We start from the raw sequence: 24,083 nt of genomic DNA on the forward strand, positions 1-24,083 counted from the left end.
CGGATGGGTTCCCGCTGTCGGGATCATGACAGCCGGCATCCCGTCCGCCAGGGAATCATATGTATTCCCCAATATTCAGTCAGTACACCATCAGTTTCTTTTACAATATTACTTCAATGATCATCAAAATAATCAGTTACTCACGATTTTATAAACTTTACATCCACAGACATGAATGTATCTGTAGTTAATATATTTAAAAATATATAATTTTTTTTTTTTTTTTCAAAACTGCCTAATCTAGAACCAGGCAGTTTCACTAACACGCTGAAAACAGACTGTGCCTATCACATTGCGTTCAGCAGTTAAAGCCACCACAGACCAAAGCCAGAAATGGAATTTGAATCCTACAGACACTTTTATTTGCAGCCTTTAAAGGTACAGAGCAGGACCTTGAGAACAGGAATGTGGAATGGTTTCCAATTCCTGTGCTGCCACAAACCTGACCTGCCTAATGAAGACCCATCAAGCGGGGCCCATGGTGTTGCAGTGCAGAACAGCAAGACTGGAAGATCTGCCGAGAAACATTTGCTCATCTGGCGCTTTAGGCCTTTTATGGAGAAAAGGAGGCAAGGCAAGAAGGGATGAAACCAACATTGCCAACCTCATCAGTGACCGCATGAAAGATCCGCTATCCTGTGTTGATCAAGATTTGCAAGCGTGCTGATCTTCAAAATGTACGATGGTGCAGGCATCCACCAGCGAGCTCCTGAGCTGTCTTAGTGACAGCTTCTGTTGTAGGTGTAACAAGCTGAGGAATCTGTCACCTTCAGATACTATTCTATGGCTGACCGATAAATACAGGAATCTCACTGGATGCTGGCAGGGAGAAGGCTTCTTTACACCGGGCAGTGTAGTCTCTCTCTAACTGCTGTCCAGAGAGGTCATTTCAGCCAAGCAGGACAATGAGCTGGAACTACTGGCATATCTGTCAACATGCCTCTGTCACACACATACGTGGGCAGTGAGAGCTCTACTCACTGAAGGCTTTCCTAGTCGAATGCTAGAAGGAATCGTTTTGGAGCAGTCACATCTGTTATCAACCTAATGAGAGCAAAGATGCTCCGCATGATCATAAAGCTGGTGGACAGCAAGACCTACAATCAGCTTAGGATAGTATTGGACAGGCCACATTCCCTGACCTGGCATTGCGGTCACAAAAATGGATCAGTGGAAGAGCCTCCCATCAGAAATAGTAGAGGGTAATACAGAAACCATACAGGGGAGGGGTCCTGGGGTGCACACCGGTAATGAGAGGCCTTTCAGTAGTGCTGCATACAAAGACAAGGTTGCAGGAGCACAATTCAAACACTACCAATTTAATAATAATCATTGCAATAAAATTTACATTTTGCGCGAGGTTCTTCGCATAGTTACGGCCATTAGTAACGGCTTGCCCACCGCGTCCAGGTGACCTCATTAGTTGGGCAAGTCCCTAACATTTGGGAGGGAACAAATCTGGGGCGCGGGACACTCCAAAATGAAGCAGCTGAGTGACCCCAGAGTAACACTAAAGTGAAAAAATATATAGTAAAAAAGTGAAGATAGGTTAGTAAGAGGCTGCTGAAATCAGTGAGAGGTAATAAAGTGAGAAACAAAGTAGTGAGAAGTAAAGTAGTGAAAAGTGAAGGTGGGAAATGAGTTACAGTGAAACAAAACACACAATAGGGATGACAGGAAATATGAAAATAAGTGTTAATCTGTGTTGCTCCCGAGGCCAAACAGCCACAGCAGTCCAGGGGGAAACACCGCGGAAATGCACCCCCATCTGATAATCCAATATACATTTGTGCAGTACTCACCTTGCTCTGCATGCAAGAAATGTCAGGAACCTAATTAAAACCAATACATAGGACAGATGGGCGTGGGTGCTACCACCAGGCAGAAGGGGTCTCCGGCCTTCTATTGTTTATGTAAATACACAGCATTAGGTACACAGGGGAGGGGTCCTGGGGTGCACACCGGTAATGAGAGGTGCGACCGTGCAGAGACCTTTTAGTAGTACTGCACACAAAGAAAAAGGTTACAGGTGCACAATTCAAACACTACCAATTTATTATTAATAATCATTGCAATAAAATTTAGCATTTTGCGCGAGGTCCTTCGCATAGTGATGGCCATAAGCAATGGCTTGCCCACTGCGTCCAGGTGACCTTATTAGTCGGGCAAGTCCCTAACATTTTGGGGGTTACAAATCTGGGCCACGGGACACCCCAAAATGAAGCAGCTGAGTGACCCCAGGACAACAGGGATAATACAGTAACCAGCAATTTTGGTGAGCATTGATGAAAAATTTTCTGTTACCATAAATTAAAGCAACAGCTCTGGCTTGTGAACCAGAAAGAAACCCAAATTCAGACTTGGGATCTTGTGGCAGAGAACCACCACCCATGGGTATTATTCCATGGCTATCAGGCGTGTCCCCTTGGCGATAGGGTTACCAGTTCTTTAAAATCTGGTAGTGGCAGAGCCACCATAGACTGACAATAATAATTTTTTGTTGTTAATTTAGAAGAGCTGCTGTGACAGTCTTTTTGACAATTTTCTGCTTTATGTGCATAACAAATATTGGTCTAGCAATATAAAATAAGATTTTACTCACCGGTAAATCTATTTCTCGTAGTCCGTAGTGGATGCTGGGACTCCGTAAGGACCATGGGGAATAGCGGCTCCGCAGGAGACTGGGCACAACTAAAGAAAGCTTTAGGACTACCTGGTGTGCACTGGCTCCTCCCACTATGACCCTCCTCCAGACCTCAGTTAGGATACTGTGCCCGGAAGAGCTGACACAATAAGGAAGGATTTTGAATCCCGGGTAAGACTCATACCAGGGTTATTGTTGAGCCATCTGTTGAGAGGCTCAGTTATATTTCATACTGTTAACTGGGTATAGTATCACGAGTTATATGGTGTGATTGGTGTAATCACACCGTATAACTCGTGATACTATACCCAGTTAACAGTATGAAATATAACTGAGCCTCTCAACAGATGGCTCAACAATAACCCTTCAGTTAAACAATAACTATATACAAGTATTGCAGACAATCCGCACTTGGGACGGGCGCCCAGCATCCACTACGGACTACGAGAAATAGATTTACCGGTGAGTAAAATCTTATTTTCTCTGACGTCCTAAGTGGATGCTGGGACTCCGTAAGGACCATGGGGATTATACCAAAGCTCCCAAACGGGCGGGAGAGTGCGGATGACTCTGCAGCACCGAATGAGCAAACTCTAGGTCCTCCTCAGCCAGGGTATCAAACTTGTAGAATTTTGCAAATGTGTTTGAACCCGACCAAGTAACAGCTCGGCAAAGTTGTAAAGCAGAGACCCCTCGGGCAGCCGCCCAAGAAGAGCCCCTTTCCTCGTGGAATGGGCTTTTACAGATTTAGGGTGCGGCAGTCCAGCCGCAGAATGTGCAAGTTGAATCGTACTACAGATCCAGCGAGCAATAGTCTGCTTAGAAGCAGGAGCACCCAGCGTGTTGGGTGCATACAGGATAAATAGCGAGTCAGTTTTCCTGACTCCAGCCGTCCTGTAAACATATTTTCCAGGCCCTGACTACGTCCAGTAACTTGGAGTCCTCCAAGTCCCACGTAGCCGCAGGCACCACAATAGGTTGGTTCACATGAAAAGCTGATACCACCTTAGAAAGGAATTGGGAACGAGTCCTCAATTCCGCCCTATCCATATGAAAATCAGATAAGGGCTTTTGCATGACAAAACCGCCAATTCTGATACACGCTTGGCCGACGCCAAGGCAAACAGCATGACCACTTTCCACGTGAGGTATTTTAGCTCTACGGATTTAAGTCACATGCCTTCAGCCTGCAGAGAGAAACACAGTGAAATCAACAAACAGTATGGGTTTCTAAACTAACCAGTGGCACGAGCGTTGTCGGGCTGTTGATTGGTGCTTCTGGCCGGACACCTGCCACCTCGGCTCCATCGGCAAACGACCTATGTGAAAGGGGATAACGGAGCTCCCGCATGCAGTAACGTCTCGGTGAAGACGCCACGGGCAAGTCTCCTGTGCTTTCTATACCGCTCCACCCCGCTGAGGCTCTGGTGTACATCATTTCCCTGGCTAACGGGACAGCACCAGGGAGCAGGAATCGAAAGCTCCTGCCCAGCGGTAACAGGTTCATTTACCTTATTTTTAAATATTTTATACTATATGATTGTCAAGCGCCACTTGTATTTTTTTTGGTATTTTTGTGGATTAAGGGATTGGCAATCCCCTTGTACAAGAGGCGGCTGACGATCATATTGCAGTCTCACTCACCTAAGCGCTTAGTGTATTTTCTGTTTTTCTACGGATTTAAGTGGCTCAACCCAATGCGGCTTCAGGAAATCCAACACCACGTTGAGATCCCACGGTGCCACTAGAGGCACAAACGGGGGCTGAATATGCAGCACTCCCTTAACCAAAGTCTGAACTTCAGGCAGTAAAGCCAGTTCTTTTTGGAAGAAAATGTACAGCGCCGAAATCTGGACCTTAACGTAACCCAATTTTAGGCCCGTAGTCAATCCTGACTGTAGGAAGTGCAGAAATCGACCCAGTTGAATTTCCTCCGTTGGGGCCTTCCTGGCCTCACACCAAGCAACATATTTTTGCCATATGTGGTGATAATATTTTGCGATCACATCTTTTCTAGCCTTAATCAGCGTAGGAATGACTTCCTCCGGAATGCCTTTTCCTTTAGGATCCGGTGTTCAACCGCCATGCCGTCCAACACAGCCGTGGTAAGTCTTGGAACAGGCAGGGCCCCTGCTGTAGCAGGTCCTGTCTGAGCGGCAGAGGCCATGGGTCCTCTGAGATCATTTCTTGAAGTTCCGGGTACCAAGCTCTTCTTGGCCAATCCGGAACCACGAGTATAGTTCTTACTCCTCTCCTTCTTTGCCTCTCATACCCAGGGTATTGAGAATACTAAGGAAGGAACACATACACGACTGGTACACCCACGGTGTTACAGAGCGTCTACAGCTATCGCCTGAAGGTCCCTTGACCTGGCGCATATCTTTTTAGGTTTTTGTTGAGGCGGGACGCCATCATGTCCACCTGTGGCCTTTCCCAATGGTGTACAATAATTTTGAAGACTTCTGGATGAAGTCCCCACTCTCCCGGGTGGAGGTCGTGCCTGCTGAGAAAGTCTGCTTCCCAGTTGTCCACTCCGGGAATGAACACTGCTGACAGTGCTAATACATGATTTTCCGCCCATCGGAAAATCGTTGTGGCTTCTGCCATCACCATCCTGCTTCTTGTGCCGACCTGCTGGTTTACATGGGCGACCGCCGTGATGTTGTCTGACTGGATCAGCCCCGGCTGGTGTTGAAGCAGGGGTCTAGCCTGACATAGGGCATTGTGAATGGCCCTTAGTCCCAGAATATTTATGTGTAGGGAAGTCTCCTGACTCGACCATAGTCCTTGGAAGTTTCTTCTCTGTGTGACTGCCCCCCCAGCCTCGAAGGCTGGCATCTGTGGTCACCAGGACCCAGTCCTGTATGCCGAATCTGCGGCCCTCTATAAGATGAGCACTCTGCAGCCACCACAACAGCGACACCCTGGCCCATGGAGACAGGGTTATCAGCCGATGCATCTGAGGATGCGACCCGGACCACTTGTCCAACAGATCCCACTGGAAGATCCTTGCATGGAACCTACCCAATGGAATTTCTTCGTAAGAAGTTACCATCTTTCCCAGGACTCGCGTGCATTGATGCACAGACACCTGTATTTGTATTAGGAGGTCTCTGACTAGAGATGACAACTCCTTGGCCTTCTCCTCCGGGAGAAACCCTTTTTCCTGTTCTGTGTCCAGAACCATACCCAGGAACAGTAGACGCGTCGTAGGAACCAGCTGCGACTTTGGACTATTCAGAATCCAGCCGTGCTGTTGTAGCACTTCCCGAGATAGTGCTACTCCGACGAACAACTGCTCCCTGGACCTCGCCTTTATAAGGAGATCGTCCAAGTACGGGATAAGTATAACTCCCTTTTTTTGAAGGAGTAACATAATTTCGGCCATTACCTTGGTAAATACCCTCGGTGCCGGGGACAGACCAACGGCAACGTCTGGAATTGGTAATGACAGTCCTGAACCACAATTTTGAGGTACTCCTGGTGAGGAGGGTAAATGGGGACATGCAGGTAAGCATCCTTGATGTCCAGTGATACCATGTAATCCCCTTCGTCCAGGCTTGCAATAACCGCCCTGAGCGATTCCATTTTGAACTTGAACCTTCGTATATAAGTGTTCAAGGAATTCAATTTTAGAATGGGTCTCACCGAACCGTCTGGTTTCGGTACCACAACATTGTGGAATAGTAACCCCGGCCTTGTTGAAGGAGGGGTACCGTGATTATCACCTGCTGGAAGTACAGCTTGTGAATTGCCACCCGTACTACCTCACCACGAGGGCAGCAAGCAAGGCTGATTTGAGGTAACGGCGAGGGGGAGTCGCCCCGAAACTCCAGCTTGTATCCCTGTGATACCACTTGCAGAACCCAGGGATCCACCTGTGAGCGAGCCCACTGGTCGCTGAAGTTCCCGAGACGCACCCCCACCGCATCTGGCTCCACCTGTGAGGCCCAGCGTCATGCGGTGGACTCAGAGGAAGCGGGGGAAGATTTTTGATCCTGGGAACTGGCTGTCTGGTGCAGCTTTTTCCCTCTTCCCTTGTCTCTGTGCAGAAAGGAAGCGCCTTTAACCCGCTTGCTGTTCTGAAGCCGAAAGGACTGTACCTTATAATACGGTGCTTTCTTAGGCTGTGAGGAAAACTTGAGGTAAATTTTTTCCTTCCCAGCTGTTGCTGTGGATACGAGGTCCCAGAGACCATCCCCAAACAATACCTCACCCTTAAAAGGCAGAATCTTCATGTGCCTTCTAAAGTCAGCATCGCCTGTCCACTGCCGGGTCCCTAATGCCCTCCTGGCAGAATGGACATTGCAATAATTCTGGATGCCAGCCGGCAAATATCCCTCTGTGCATCCCTCATATATACGACGACATCTTTAATATGCTCTATGGTTAGCAAATAGTATCCCTGTCCTGACAGGGTAATAGACCACGCTGCAGCAGCACTATCCATGCTGAGGCAATTGTAGGTCTCAGTATAGTACCTGAGTGTGTATATACAGACTTCAGAATAGCCTCCTGCTTTTTATCAGCAGGTTCCTTCAAAGTGGCCGTATTCTAAGACGGCAGTGCCACCTTTTTTGACAAACGTGTGAGCGCCTTATCCACCCTAGGGGATATCTCCCAACGTGACCTATCCTCTGGCAGGAAAAGGTACGCCATCAGTAACTTTTTAGAAATTACCAGTTTCTTATCTGGGGAACCCACGCTTCTTCACACACTTCATTCACTCATCTGATGGGGGAACAAAACACTGTCCGCTTTTTCTCCCCAAACCTAAAACCCCTTTTTTTTTGGTACCTGGGTTAATGTCAGAAATGTGTAACACATTTTTCATTGCCGAGATCATGCAACGGATGTTCCTAGTGGATTGTGTGTATGTCTCAACCTCGTCGACACTGGAGTCAGACTCCGTGTCGACATCCGTGTCTGCCATCTGAGGTAGCGGGCGTTTTTGAGCCCCTGATGGCCTTTGAGACGCCTGGGCAGGCGCGGGCTGAGAAGCCGGCTGTCCCACAGCTGTTACGTCATCCAGCCTTTTATGTAAGGAGTTGACACTGTCGGTTAATACCTTCCACCTATCCATCCACTCTGGTGTCGGCCCCACAGGGGGCGACATCACATTTATCGGCATCTGCTCCGCCTCCACATAAGCCTCCTCATCAACCATGTCGACACAGCCGTACCGACACACCGCACACACACACAGGGAATGCTCTGACTGAGGACAGGACCCCACAAAGTCCTTTGGGGAGACAGAGAGAGAGTATGCCAGCACACACCAGAGCGCTATATAATTCAGGGATTTACACTACCCACAGTGATTTTTCCCTTATAGCTGCTATAATACACAGATTTGCGCCTAAATTTAGTGCCCCCCCCCCTCTTTTTAACCCTTTGAGCTTGAAAACTACAGGGGAGCGCCTGGGGAGCTGTCTTCCAGCTGCACTGTGAAGAGAAAATGGCGCCAGTGTGCTGAGGGAGATAGCCCCGCCCTTTTTTCGGCAGACTTTCTCCCGGTTTTTATGGATCTCTGGCAGGGGTATTTTTCACATATATAGCCTCTAGGACTATATATTGTGATTAATTTGCCAGCCAAGGTGTTAATATTGCTGCTCAGGGCACCCCCCCTCCAGCGCCCTGCACCCATCAGTGACCGGAGTGTGAGGTGTGCATGAGGAGCAATGGCGCACAGCTGCAGTGCTGTGCGCTACCTTGTTGAAGACCGAAGTCTTCTGCCGCCGATTTTCAGGACCATCTTCGTGCTTCTGGCTCTGTAAGGGGGACGGCGGCGCAGCTCCGGGACCGAACGATCGAGGTCGGGTCCTGTGTTCGATCCCTCTGGAGCTAATGGTGTCCAGTAGCCTAAGAAGCCCAAACTATCTCCAGTCAGGTAGGTTCGCTTCTTCTCCCCTTAGTCCCTCGTAGCAGTGAGTCTGTTGCCAGCAGATCTCACTGAAAATAAAAAAACCTAAAATACACTTTCTTTTCTAGGAGCTCAGGAGAGCCCCTAGTGTGCATCCAGCTCAGCCAGGCACAAGATTCTAACTGAGGTCTGGAGGAGGGTCATAGTAGGAGGAGCCAGTGCACACCAGGTAATCCTAAAGCTATCTTTAGTTGTGCCCAGTCTCCTGCGGAGCCGCTATTCCCCATGGTCCATACGGAGTCCCAGCATCCACTTAGGACGTCAGAGAAATAATAATAATTTCTGAAATTACCAAATGACCATTAGACAAAAATGCATCCAAATATTATATGATCATATTAATTAGTGATGGCAAATCTGCTAAATGTAGGAGGATTTTAAAAAGAAAAGAGAAAAAACAGCCAATGATCTCAATAGAAATGATATTCAAAACGTAAAGTTCCTGGGATTTCTGTAGGCCTGGTTACATCAGAGCTGTACCATATATTTTAGTGCATGAAAGGTCCTCCAGCTGGAGATACAGAAAAACCACACCCTTGTTTTACCTCCTTTCCGTCTATAACAAGACTGCTTTTAGAGTAAATTGTGTAAACACAGTTTGTACAGCACTCGCATAGATAGCAGGTGTGGTCTCCTTCCTCACAGAAGTTCTGGTATCCAGTTTTTTCATTTTTGAAACTTTTTCTTACTTTACGATCCACGTGGACTACGATTTGAATAGTAACCTGTGCAAAGGGCAGCAGTAGCGTAGCGAGGCACCTTGCCGAGGAGACACGCTGCACTAATTAACAATACCAATTCTTTTTTTAAAAACAACCTCATGTCGACCGTTTCCGTGTCGACCTCATGACCATGGCGACCTATTTGAGGTGTCAACCTACTCACTGTCGACCAATAGTGGTCAACCTAATGACTGTCGACCTAGTTAGGGTCGACCCAATGAACAACACCCACAGTTACACACAAATACCACTTCCAGTCATTGTTGATGCTGGCTTACAACTTTTAAAAGTGACTATGTTTAGAACAAAGGAGTTGTGTTTTGTGGAATACTCTGACAGAAACGTGGTTTCTTAGGGTTTTATAATTGTTCCCATATATCTGTAACCTGTATAAAAAAAATAAAAAAATAAATAAAAAGGCTGCGTTCAGTTAAACCAAATCTACTAACCCGTGACCATATAGTGTTTCAGGGGAAAAAGGAGCCAGAGAAAGTGGATGCTTAGATGTTGCTACTGCCCTAGGCAGAGGGGATTTGTGACATAAACCCAACAAAACGTTACTGCCAAATAAGAAAATGTTCTTTTGACGAGCTTGATTCAATTCTGTAATGAACTACACTGCAAGTATTAGTGAAAGCCCCACCATTGGAGAGTTGGCAGGAAACAAGTATTAGCCTAGACATTTGGAGCTAATCCACAAGTCTCTTTGGAGAAGGCAGATTCTTCTATTAACAGCAGAGGTCCACACACGCGCAACAGTTGGAGGCACCAAACCCACTGTGTATCCAGGCTGGCAGTACACTGACTAAGCAGGACAATATTACATCATTGTGCATTATGTAATCAATGAAAATCAACATGAGCACCAATCTCGCCTTTCATAATTAAAATTTAATGTCAATATCATTGATAGCAGGAAACGAAAACAGCACTTTCAGAAGGGTGGGGAACCTGCGACCCTCCAGCTGTTAAACTACAAATTCCAGCATGCTCTGCAACAGTTTTGGCATGGTCAATAACCAAAACTGTAGCAGGGAATGCTGGTATGTGTAGTTCAACAGCTGGAGGGACCAAAGGGTGTAATATACATTTCATGCATTAAAAAAAATAAAAAATAAAAATATTAGCTAGATGGTATCCGGACTCTAGGTCGACACCCATTAGGTCGACAGTGGGTAGGCCAACACTAGAAATAGGTTGACATGAAAAAAGGTCGACATGATTTTTTCCCTTTTTTTTTTTTTTTTACTTTTTCATACTTTACGATCCGCGTGGACTACAATTGGGAACGGTAACCTGTGCCATGGTGCACCCGGGAACGCGGTGCACTAATTGGGGTTCCTGGTGACTTGACGGAGAAAGCGACACCAAAAAAAATAAGATTTTAAACCTACCGGTAAATCTTTTTCTCCTAGTCCGTAGAGGATGCTGGGGACTCCGTAAGGACCATGGGGTATAGACGGGCTCTGCAGGAGACATGGGCACTAAAAAGAACTTTAGATATGGGTGTGCACTGGCTCCTCCCTCTATGCCCCTCCTCCAGACCTCAGTTAGAGAAACTGTGCCCAGAGGAGACGGACAGTACGAGGAAAAGATTTTTGTTAATCTAAGGGCAAGATTCATAACAACCCACACCATCCACACCGTATAACCTGGAATATACGAACCAGTTAACAGTATGAAACAAAACAGCATCAGCCCGAGACTGATCAAAACTGTAACATAACCCTTATGTAAGCAAAAACTATATACAAGTCTTGCAGATGTAGTCCGCACTGGGACGGGCGCCCAGCATCCTCTACGGACTAGGACAAAAAGATTTACCGGTAGGTTTAAAATCTTATTTTCTCTTACGTCCTAGAGGATGCTGGGGACTCCCGTAAGGACCATGGGGATTATACCAAAGCTCCAAAACGGGCGGGAGAGTGCGGATGACTCTGCAGCACCAATTGAGCAAACATGAGGTCCTCGTCAGCCAGGGTATCAAACTTGTAGAACTTTGCAAAGGTGTTCGAAACCGACCAAGTAGCTGCTCGGCACAGCTGTAATGCCGACACACTTCGGGCAGCCGCCCAAGAAAAGCCCACCTTCCTAGTGGAATGGGCCTTTACAGTATTTGGTAACTGCAATCCTGCCGTAGAATGAGCCTGCTGAATCGTGTTCCAGATCTAGCGAGCAATAGTCTGCTTCGAAGCAGGAGCACCAACCTTGTCGGCTGCATACAGGACAAACAGTGCCTCTGTTTTCCTAACCTGAGCCGTTCTGGCCACATAAATTTTCAATGCCCTGACCACATCAAGGGACTCAGAATCCTCCAAGTCCCGCGTAGCCACAGGCACCACAATAGGTTGGTTCATATGAAAAGATGAAACCACCTTGGGCAAAAATTGACGAGTCCGCAATTCCGCTCTATCCACATGGAAAATCAGATAGGGGCTTTTGTGAGATAAAGCCACCAACTCAGACACTCGCCTAGCCGATGCCAAGGCCAACAACATGACCACCTTCCAAGTGAGATACTTTAATTCCACCGTTTTAAGCGGTTCAAACCAGTGAGACTTAAGGAACCGCAACACCACGTTAAGGTCCCAGGGTGCCACTGGAGGTACAAAAGGAGGCTGGATATGCAGCACTCCCTTCACAAAAGTCTGTACTTCTGGGAGAGAAGCCAATTCCTTCTGAAAGAAAATGGATAGGGCCGAAATCTGAACCTTAACGGAGCCTAATTTTAGGCCCAAATTCACTCCAGTCTGTAGGAAGTGAAGGAAAGGGTCCAGATGGAATTCTTCCGGAGGAGTATTCCTGGACTCACACCAAGATACATACTTCCGCCATATACGGTGATAATGTTTTGCTGTCACGTCCTTCCTAGCCTTTATCCGAGTAGGAATGACCTCATCCGGAATGCCCTTTTCCGCTAGGATCCGGCGTTCAACCGCCATGCCGTCAAACGCAGCCGAGGTAAGTCTTGGAACAGACAGGGCCCCTGTTGTAACAGGTCCTCTCTGAGAGGAAGAGGCCACGGATCTTCGGGTCTGCAGGACATGCTCACAGGATACCAGGCCCTTCGCGGCCAATCTGGAAAAATGAGAATTGTCTGTACTCCTCTTCGTCTTATGATTCTCAATATCTTGGAGATGAGAGGAAGAGGAGGAAACGCATAGACAGACTGGAACACCCATGGTGTCACCAGGGCGTCTACTGCCACCGCCTGAGGGTCCCTTGACCTGGCGCAATACCTCGGTAGTTTCTTGTTGAGGCGTGACGCCATCATGTCTATCTGAGGCAGTCCCCACTGACTTGCAATCTCTGCGAAGACTTCCTGATGAAGTCCCCACTCTCCTGGATGTAGATCGTGTCTGCTGAGGAAGTCTGCTTCCCAGTTGTCCACTCCCGGAATGAAGACTGCTGTCAGAGCGCTTACATGATTTTCCGCCCAGCGAAGAATCCTGGTGGCTTCTGCCATTGCCACTCTGCTCTTTGTTCCGCCTTGGCGGTTTACATAAGCCACTGCGGTGATGTTGTCTGACTGAATCAGAACCGGTAGGTCACGAAGCAAATTCTCCGCTTGATGAAGACAAGCCTCCTGGCTTGACCAGAGACCTTGGAAGTTTCTTCCCTGTGTGACTGCTTCCCAACCTCGGAGGCTCGCGTCCGTGGTTACCAGAACCCAGTCCTGAATGCCGAACCTGCGACCCTCTAGAAGGTGAGCACTCTGCAGCCACCACAGGAGAGAGACCCTGGCCCTGGGGGACAGGGTGATCATCTGATGAATCTGTAGATGTGATCCGGACCACTTGTCCAGAAGGTCCCATTGGAAAGTTCTCGCATGGAACCTTCCATTGGAATGGAATGGCCTCGTAAGACGCCACCATCTTTCCCAGAACTCGAGTGCAGTGATGCACAGACACCCTTTTTGGCTTCAATAGGTCCGTGACCAAATTCATGAGTTCTTGGGCCTTTATCATCGGAAGATAAACCTTTTTTTGGTCTGTATCCAGAATCATGCCTAAGAAAGGCAAACGAGTCGTTGGAACCAACTGTGACTTCGGGAGTTTGAGAATCCAGCCGTGCTGTTGCAACACCTTCAGGGAAAGTGATACGCTGTTCAGCAACTGCTCTCTTGATCTCGCTTTTATTAGGAGATCGTCCAAGTACGGGATAATTGTGACACCCTGCTTGCGCAGGAGCACCATCATTTCCGCCATTACCTTGGTGAAAATCCTCGGGCCGTGGAAAGCCCAAACGGCAACGTCTGAAATTGGTAATGACAATCCTGTACAGCAAATCTCAGGAACGCCTGATGAGGTGGATATATGGGAACATGAAGGTATGCATCCTTTATGTCCACGGACACCACATAATCCCCCCTTTCCAGGCTGGCGATGACCGCTCTGAGTGATTCCATCTTGAACTTGAACCTTTTTAATTATAGGTTTAAGGATTTTAAATTTAAAATGGGTCTGACCGAACCGTCCGGTTTCGGGACTACAAACAGGGTTGAGTAATACCCCATCCCCTGCTGAAGCAGGGAAACCTTGACCACCACTTGTTGAAGACACAATTTTTGAATTGCATTTAAAACTATCTCCCTCTCTGGGGGAGAAGCAGGTAGAGCCGATTTGAAAAACCGGCGAGGAGGCACCTCTTCGAATTCCAGCTTGTAACCCTGGAAACAATTTCTATTGCCTAGGGATCCACCTGTGAGTGAACCCAGACGTGGCTGAAAAGTCGAAGACGTGCCCCCACTGGGGCGGACTCCCTCAGCGGAGCCCCAGCGTCATGCGGTGGATATTGTAGAGGCCGGGGAGGACTTCTGCTCCTGGGAACTAGCTGTGGTTGGCAGCTTTTTTCCCCTGCCCTTACCTCTGGCAAGAAAGGAAGATCAAAAAAACGACGACAGGCGAAACTAGTTGATGCTAGAGCACCACACCACGTCTGCCGGCGGACATCTGATGCTTTGCTTTCTTTGATACCTACGGATTAACAAATAAGTTGCGGTGATTCCCAACTTCTAGAAGTGACTTTCACTTTATGTTTATGAATGCCCTTGAAGAAATTATGGACTTTTACGAGTTTCATTTGTTAGAAAGTTCTTAATAAGGACACTGCAAGATTTTGGGACCTATCATACTGCACATTATAAAGGATATAACTATCCTCTAAGGTGAAAGATTTGCTAAGGCATTTCACCCCCTAATATATGTTTTATGTTGTATTGTTTATATGTAGTATACCGGTATTAGGACTCACTTTTTTCTCGATATTAATTAAATAAATGTGTATTTTGTGCCTATATATTTTTAAATAAAATATTTTCGATAAAGATGTATGATCAATAATTTAAGTAGAAGTGTTAATATCTGATATCATAGCGCTTGGAGGGCTTTTTTTGGTTTCTTAACGTAACATTGGGAAAAGTGGATTCCCTTCATACTCCTGCAGCAGCTTGGTTTATCAGAAAGCGGAAAAAGGATTGATTAGGTGCCGCACAGGACTACAATTAATCTTTTGTAAAGGGCTCTTTATGAAATTTGTCCCTTGTGACCAACAGTGCATTTACATAAGGGATGCCTGTAAATGGTATTCAAGGAGTTTGTTGTGGTTGGTGGTGCACCCAGAGTCAATAATACTTAGTATTGTTTGAGGAGGAAAAGAGAGACTCTATGTTGGGGCACGCTTAAATAAAACTTAACTTTTAATTAGAGTAAGATAAAATATAGTACCTTGACAAACACACACACATATATATATACACCTATAGTCCTAAGAGAGAAGGACAAAAAGGGAGGGAGATTCTGAATCTCTCTCTACTGTTCTCATGGAAATCTGAATATAGATTCTGAGAGATTTTAATAGTTAAAGAAAAACTTGAAAATAAACATTCTTAATGATGTAATAAGTGAGGTGATAGTGACACCTAAGATGAAAATATCAAAATTGATTTCTACATAACAAGAAAACAAAGTTTCTGATAAGAATCACAATGGCATAGGATGTGACAGCAGTTTTTAGTAAACTTAGAGGTATAGGTCTATTGACCAATGCCAATTGTGATGAATTTATCCTGGTATCCTAGTAGGAGGTAAATTGCCAATTCTAGCTTTCTCGTCAGTGATAAGCGTATCGGATAATATATGTGAGATGTGTGCAAATCTGAAATCAGATGCACATTATTGCTCCAATACTCCAGTTTCATGTACACAGATAATAATATATTTAACAGGTCTGTGATCAGACAATTAAGAGAGGGAAAAAGAGGGATGAAATTCAGTAAGGTCAAAGGTTGCTCCAGCACTTCTGCTTTTCACATTTGGATACAGGTGTCTATTACTGCACCTGATATTCCCTAGTAGTCTCCCACCTAGGTACTATTCAGGCTCCTCACTGCTTAGCTTCCAAGATCAGGCGAGATTGGGCGTAACCAGAGAGATATGGCAGTAATATCACATGGATTGTGAATGAGAGAGTGTATGGTTATTGGCACATACCAAAAAGAGCACTTCTACTATCCATTAGGATGCACAGTCTATCAGTTGTTGTCGTATTACCAGGAATTTAAATGACTGGCCTTTTGGATGAGTGAGTGCTGAATGAGTGAGGTATAGGAAACAATTAAGTACAGGGCCCGCCCCCTGTTGTTCGCCGCACTATATAGTAATGGATAGTGGACGAGAGAGGCGGGTTGCCTGTGCTTGTAGAAAAATACGGTGGAATTACACAGATATCTTAAAGTTTTCTTAAGTAATCAAAGTTCCAAGATAGGGATCATATAATCATATATTGTCCTAAGTGAGAATTTGTTTCTCTTAGAGCAACTGGGGTAGGTTTTTAGAAATATAAAAAGGAGAACTGAATGTCAATAATGCAGTATATTATTTGTTTGTCACAATGATCGACATAGAATAAAAGAAAAAAATGGCAAGAAAAGGGAATTTAGCAAATTACCTGTTGGTAGATCAAAATTAAATATCAAATATCAAAATTTAACATAGGTGATACGATACCAGGAAAGATGGTGGGCTGAACCGTGCACTGTTCAGCACCACATGACTTCGGGAGTTTGAGAATCCAGCCGTGCTGTTGCAACACCTTCAGGGAAAGTGATACGCTGTTCAGCAACTGCTCTCTTGATCTCGCTTTTATTAGGAGATCGTCCAAGTACGGGATAATTGTGACACCCTGCTTGCGCAGGAGCACCATCATTTCCGCCATTACCTTGGTGAAAATCCTCGGGCCGTGGAAAGCCCAAACGGCAACGTCTGAAATTGGTAAATATCATAGCGCTTGGAGGGCTTTTTTTGGTTTCTTAACGTAACATTGGGAAAAGTGGATTCCCTTCATACTCCTGCAGCAGCTTGGTTTATCAGAAAGCGGTAAGCGCAGTCCTTTTATTTTGTTTCTTTAAGAAAGGAAGATCCCCGTGCTCTCTTGGTTTTATGCGACCGAAAGGACTGCATCTGATAATGTGGCGTTTTCTTAGGCTGTGAGGAAACATAAGGCAAAATAGTTGATTTACCTGCCATAGCTGTGGAAACTAGGTCCGTGAGACCTTCCCCAAACAATTCCTCACCCTTGTAAGGTAAAACTTCCATATGCCTCTTCGAGTCGGCATCACCCGTCCATTGTCTGGTCCATAGGGCTCGTCTAGCAGAAATCGCCATAGCGTTGGCTCTGGAACCCAGTAGGCCAACGTCTCTCTGAGCATCTCTCATATATAGGACAGCATCTTTAATATGACCCAGGGTCAATAAAATGGTTTCCTTATCCAGCTTATCTATATCAGCAGATAAGGTATCTGTCCACGCTGCTACAGCGCTACAAACCCAAGCCGATGCTATCGCCGGTCTGAGTAAGGTACCAGTATGTGTGTAAATTGACTTCAAGGTAGTCTCCTGCCTGCGATCAGCAGGATCCTTGAGGGTTGCCGTATCTTGAGATGGCAGCGCTACCTTATTGGATAAGCGTGTCAACACTTTGTCCACCCTTGTGGAGGATTCCCACCGTATCCTGTCCTTAGCCGGGAAAGGATACGCCATAAGAATCCTTTTGGGAATCTGCAGTTTTTCGTCTGGAGATTTCCAAGCCTTTTCAATTAACTCGTTCAGCTCATGAGATGGGGGAAAGGTTACCTCAGGTTTCTTTTCCTTATACATGCGCACCCTCGTGTCAGGGACAGAGGGGTCATCTGTGATATGCAACACATCTTTTATTGCAATAATCATATAATGAATACTTTTAGCCAATTTGGGCTGTAACTTTGCATCATCGTAGTCGACACTGGAGTCAGAATCCGTGTCGGTATCACTGTCTACTACTTGGGATAGTGGGCGCTTTTGAGACCCAGAAGGTCCCTGCGACATAGTGAACGGCAGAGCTTGACTCCCTGTACATTCCCTGGACTCTGCTTTGTCCAACCTTTTGTGTAATAAATTCACATTTAAAACATTCCACATATCCAACCAGTCAGGTGTCGGCGTTGCAGACGGAGACACCACACTCATTTGCTCCACCTCCTCCCTAGAAGAGCCTTCCGCTTCAGACATGCAGACACACGCGTACCGACACCCCACACACTCAGGGAATTCTCTATCTGGAGACAGTACCCCCACAAGGCCCTTAGGAGAGACAGAGAGAGAGAGAGAGTATGCCAGCACACACCCAGCGCCAATTACCCTGGAAAAAATACCCAGATAGCGCTTTTATTATTTATATATATATATATATATATATATATATATATATATATATATATATATATATATATATTATATATATATAAATATATATTCACTGCGCCAAATTATGTGCCCCCCCCCCCCCCTTCTTTAAAACCCTCTGTCACCGTGTTCAGCAGGGGAGAGTCCGGGGAGCCAGCTTCTCAGCGATGTGCTGTGGAGAAAATGGCGCTGGTGAGTGCTGAGGGATCAAGCTCCGCCCCCTCAGCGGCGGGCTTCGGTCCCGCTTGATTCCTTTTAAAAACTGGCGGGGGATCTCCAATATACAGTGCAGAGCCTATATATATATATATATATATATATTTATTTTGCCAGTCCCAGAGGTTTAAATTGCTGCCCAGGGCACCCCCCCCTGCGCCCTGCACCCTTACAGTGCCTGCCGTGTGTGTTTTGTGTGGGAGCAATGGCGAGCAATCTGAAGTCTTCTGCCGCCTCTGAAGTCTTATCTTCTCATACTCACCCGGCTTCTATCTTCCAGCTCTGTGAGGACGGCTGCGGCGCGGCTCCGGGACGAACAGCTAGGAGAGACCTGCGTTCCGACTCCCTCTGGAGCTAATGGTGTCCTAGCATTTAAGAAGGTCTGCTTCTCTCTCCTCAGTCCCTCGATGCAGGGAGCCTGTTGCCAGCAGGCTCCCTGAAATTAAAAAACCTAACAAAAATTATTTCTTTCAGGAAACTCAGGAGAGCTCCCTGTAATGCACCCAGTCTCCTCTGGGCACAGTATCAAACTGAGGTCTGGAGGAGGGGCATAGAGGGAGGAGCCAGTGCACACCCATATCTAAAGTTCTTTTTAGTGCCCATGTCTCCTGCGGAGCCCGTCTATCCCCCATGGTCCTTACGGAGTCCCCAGCATCCTCTAGGACGTAAGAGAAAATAAAAATAAAAACATTAAAAACTCATGTCGACCTTTGTTCATGTTGACCTAATGGCCGTGTCGATCTACCCACTGTCGACCAATGGATGTCGACCCCGAGTCCCATACCCAGCTAGATTGATATATCAAACACACACACACACATACTCGAGGTGACTGGGTAAACTCGCTCTGCCAAGCAATCACAGATTTTGATCACTGATGAAATAGAGGGTGTTTACTCATCCCCGTGTATTCTCACTGGGATTACTTCACTACTACCAGGGACTCCCGTTCACCCTCAGTAACCGTCTTTTACCGACTCCTCCCACTGTGAGTGTGTGCGCGTCTGAAGGGGGGGGTAACGTGCTGCCACACGGGATATAGTTAAAATGCCGACAATGCCACAAGCCGGTATCCCAGTGTAACAGGGCCATTCCCACTCGTGGGAATAGATCCTGAGGCAAGTGGAGCGAGCAACCGAGCCCGCAGCATGGTGTGCGCAGCAAGCCCGCAAGAGGTCTCTTAGCGCTTGCCCCCCTGCCAGTATACTTGTGGATGGTCCGCCGGTATAACATATCACACCCGCCACACCTCCTCCTACACCAGCACTTGGAACCACTCATTGCATACAGACTCCTACCACAGGCATACAGTCATCACCTACTTGTCGGTATGTGTGGACTGTGGAAATGCTGCTGCAACACCTCCTGGGTAGTGGTTGGCTAATTCCCACTGGTCCCTCACTATGGATCAGTCCACATAGTAGATGGCAATGAAGGTTAACCACTTCATTGCTGCAGGTACCGCCTCAGTCACTTGGGACGGGCCACACATGCAATAAGCTGAAATCACAGTCACAAAAACAATTATTCACTGTGATCTTAGTTTACTTAATTTTGTGATTTTTTAGATGTATATCAGTGAGACTTGCTGGTGGGCTTTCTCAGACTATTTATGCACTTATTATCTGATTATAAGGGATCCAGGTACATGGCTTTGTTCCAGCTACCTAGGCCTTCTGCCTTTGCCCGCACCTGCTATGTCACTTCTAGGTGTAAATACATAACATGGCTAAATACAAACTATTTTCGAAACACGCCGCCCTGGAGTATCAGAATATCTTTCACGGTACCCCCAGGCCAAACGTTTCTTATTGAGAAATTTAGAAAGAAATATTAAATTAAGTAAATTGTGTTTATACGTCATCATTAGGTACATTTGTGTGGTGAGGGAACAGGATTTTATTGTGTTTATACGTCATCATAGGTTCATTTGTGTGGTGAGGGAACAGGATTTTATTGTGTTTATACGTCATCATTAGGTTCATTTGTTTGGTGAGGGAACAGGATTTTATTGTGTTTATACGTCATCATAGGTTCATTTGTGTGGTGAGGGGACAGGATTTTCTTGTTTGTCCACATATTTTATGATTGACTGCCACCAGCAATAGGTTTTGATTATTACATTGACCATAATTAATTTGTACCACCAATCCAACACACCCTAAGCAGTTCGAGAGCCACGTCTTCATAAAAAGGTAAGCTCTCATACTGCTCTATCCGAGGTGCTGATGAAAGGGAGATCGGTAAAAACGAGTTTTATGGTAAGAACTAACCTTTGTTAAAACTCTTTCTGCAAGGTACACTGGGCTCCACAAGGAAAGACATAGCGGTATAGAGTAGGATCTTGATCCGAGGCACCAACAGGCTCAAAAGCTTTGACTGTTCCCAGAATGCATAGCACCGCCACCTCTATTACCCCACCTCCCTGCACAGGAGCTCAGTTTTTAGTTAACCAGCCCAATGCAGTAGCAGGAAAAGAGACGACAACGGTTAGTAGCCACATACACCACACTCTCACGACAGGAGAAGTGTCAGCGGCTAATGCCATACCAACCCAAAGAAGCCAAGTGCGCCAGGGTGGGCGCCTTGTGGAGACCAGTGTACCTCGCAGAAAGAGTTTTAACAAAGGTAAGTTCTTACCATAAAACTCGTTTTCTGCTGCGGGGTACACTGGGCTCCACAAGGAATAGACATAGGGGATGTCCTAAAGCAGTTCCTTATGGGTGGGGACGCACTGTAGCGGGCACAAGAACCCGGCGTCCAAAGGAAGCATCCTGGGAAGCGGCAGTATTGAAGGCATAGAACCTTATGAACGTGTTCACTGAAGACAACGTAGCCGCCTTGCACAATTGTTCAAGGGTCGCACCATGGCGGGCCGCCCAAGTAGGTCCAACAGACCAAGTAGAATGAGCCGTAATGTGAGCAGGAGCTGACAGACCAACCCTCACATAAGCATGTGCAATCACCATTCTAATCCATCTGGCCAAAGTTTGCTTGTGAGCAGGCCAGCCCCGTTTGTGGACTCCAAACAGCACAAAGAGAGAATCAGATTTCCTAATAGAAGCAGTTCTCTTCACATAGATACGGAGAGCCCGTCCCACATCCAAAGACCGCTCTTTGGGAGACAGATCAGGAGAAACAAGTGCCGGAACCACGATCTCCTGGTTAAGGTGGAAAGAAGAAACCACATTAGGAAAATACCCGGGACAAGTCCTAAGAACCGCCCGGTCACGGTGAAATATCAGATATGGGGAACTACAAGACAAGGCACCCAAATCCGACACTCTTCTAGCTGAAGCAATAGCCAGCAGAAACAGCACCTTAAGGGAAACCACTTAAAATCAGCTGAACCAAGAGGTTCAAACGGAGACTCTTGTAACGCCTCCAAAACCACCGACAAGTCCCAAGGAGTCACAGGCGGGACATAGGGAGGTTGGATACGCAACACACCCTGAGTAAAGGTATGCACATCAGGTAAGGTCGCAATCTTTCTCTGAAACTACACTGACAAGGCAGATATTTGAACCTTGGCCAGACGCAGGCCTAAGTCCAGGCCCTGCTGAAGAAAGGCCAACAACTTGGGAGTACTAAACTTGGAAGCGTCATAATCGTTAGATGCGCACCAAACAAAGTAAGAATGCTAGACCCTATGGTAAATCAGAGCAGAAGCCGGTTTCCGGGCCCGCAACATAAGTTTGAATGACCGCCTCAGAAAACCCTTTAGCCTTTAAGACGGAAGCTCCAAGAGCCACGCCGTCAAGGACAGCCGGGCTAGGTCCTGGTAGATACAGGGACCCTGAACGAGGAGGTCTGGGCGTTGTGGAAGTAGAATTGGACGCTCTGACGATAGGCCTTGCAGGTCTGAGAACCAGTGCCGTCTGGGCCATGTTGGAGCTATGAGAAGCAGAATTCCTCTTTCTTGCTTAAACTTCCGAATTACCCTGGGCAGGAGTGACACCGGAGGGAACACGTACGGCAGTTGAAACCTCCACGGCACCGCAAGCGCATCCACGAATGCTGCTTGAGGATCCCTCGTCCTTGCTCCGAAGACCGGAACCTTGTGATTGTGTCGAGACGCCATCAGATCCACGTCTGGAAGGCCCCACTTTTCCACCAGGAGTTGAAACACTTCTGGATGGAGGCCCCACTCTCCGGCGTGTACGTCCCGACGACTGAGAAAGTCTGCTTCCCAATTCAGGACTCCCAGAATGAATACTGCCGATATGGCCGGTAGATGGCGTTCCGCCCAATGTAGAATTCGTGAGACTTCCTTCATTGCCAAACGGCTTCGAGTGCCGCCTTGATGATTTATGTAAGCCACTGTGGACGGTTCTGAATTAAATGCTGGGCCAGGTTCAACGCATTGAAAACCGCCCGCAATTCCAGAATGTTGGGTCGAGAGGAGAGATTCCTCCTTGGTCCACCGACCCTGAAGGGAGTGTTGCTCCAGCACCACTCCCCAACCTCTTAGACTGGCATCTGTCGTCAACAGGACCCAGTCGGATATCCAGAAGGAACGGCCCTTGCACAATCGTTGGGCCTGGAACCACCAGTGCAGCGACAGACGGACCTCCGGAGTCAATGAGATCTTGTGAGACCTGATCCGGTGAGGCAGGCCGTCCCACTCGGCTAGAATCAGCCTCTGGAGGGGGCGAGAATGGAATTGAGCATACTCCACCATGTCGAATGCCGATACCATGAGGCCCTGCATCGCCAAATGTATCGACACTTGCGGACGAGAAAGGAAGCAACGTATCCTGTACTGAAGCTTCAGGACTTTCTCCTGAGACAAGAACAACCGCTGGTTGTGAGTGTCCAATAGCGCTCCCAGGTTCACCATGCTCTGAGCAGGGACCATGGAGGATTTCTTCCAGTTGATGAGCCACACGTGGGCTTGTAGAAACTGGACAGTCATATCCAGATGACGTAGGAGAAGTTCTGTGGAATTTGCCAGGATTAACAAGTCGTCCAGATACGGCAGTATCCTGACCCCTTGACGGCGGAATACCACCGTCATCACCGCCATAACTTTGGTGAAGACTCGCGGAGGTAACGCCCGAAACTGGTAATGGAGGTTGCCAATCACAAACCTCAGGTATTGCTGATGTGACACTGCTATAGGAATATGCAGGTAAGCATCCTGTATGTCCAGGGAGACCATGTAGTCCCCAGGTTCCAAGGCCAGAACTATAGAGCGAAGGGTTTCCATATGGAACTTGGAAACTTTCACAAACCTGTTCAATGTCTTGAGGTTGAGAATGGGCCGGGAGGACCCATTCAGTTTCGGGACCAGAAACAGCGGAGAATAGTACCCCCGGCCTCGCTGAGCAAGAGGCACCTGAACTACGACTCCTGTATCCAGGAGGGTCTGTACCACCGAATGTAGAGTGTTTGCCTTTGTCTGGTACAACGGGACGTCTGTCCGGCAAAATCGATAAGGGGGTCGGTTTTTGAAGGCTATGGCGTAACCTCGAGTGACTACTTCCCATACCCAGGCATCTGAAGTGGTCTTCAACCATTCCTGGGCATACCTTAGAAGCCGGCCCCCCACCCTGGGATCCCCCAGAGGGAGGCACGCCCCGTCATGCGGCAGGCTTATCAGTCTTGGAAGCTGGTTTACGGGCAGCCCTGGCTCTTTTGGGCTTAGGCTTACCAGGTTTGGAAGTGCAGGCCTGCTTGTTGTACGCCTGACCTTTTATTTTACCTAAAGGACGAAAGGGGCGTAAGGAAGTACCTTTAGCCTTCGACACAGAAGGAGCAGTACTTGGCAAACAGGCAGTTTTGGCAGTAGCCAAGTCAGCCACAATCTTATTTAAGTCCTCCCCAAACAGAATATCTCCCTTGAAATGGAGTACCTC

At 47.1% G+C, this 24,083-nt stretch overlaps 1 protein-coding gene and 1 pseudogene across 5 annotated transcripts in view; both read right to left on the bottom strand.

Moving 5' to 3' along the window:
• The window catches only part of MAD1L1 (mitotic arrest deficient 1 like 1), a 1,517,492-nt gene that overhangs the window by 1,327,989 nt on the left and 165,420 nt on the right, over nt 1–24,083 (bottom strand). The gene's annotated exons all lie outside the window — the stretch shown is intronic.
• Nucleotides 15,617–15,735, bottom strand: LOC134946459 (5S ribosomal RNA; annotated as a pseudogene).

This window comes from Pseudophryne corroboree, chromosome 7 (genome assembly GCF_028390025.1).
Source record: "Pseudophryne corroboree isolate aPseCor3 chromosome 7, aPseCor3.hap2, whole genome shotgun sequence".
Classification (NCBI taxonomy): domain Eukaryota; kingdom Metazoa; phylum Chordata; class Amphibia; order Anura; family Myobatrachidae; genus Pseudophryne; species Pseudophryne corroboree.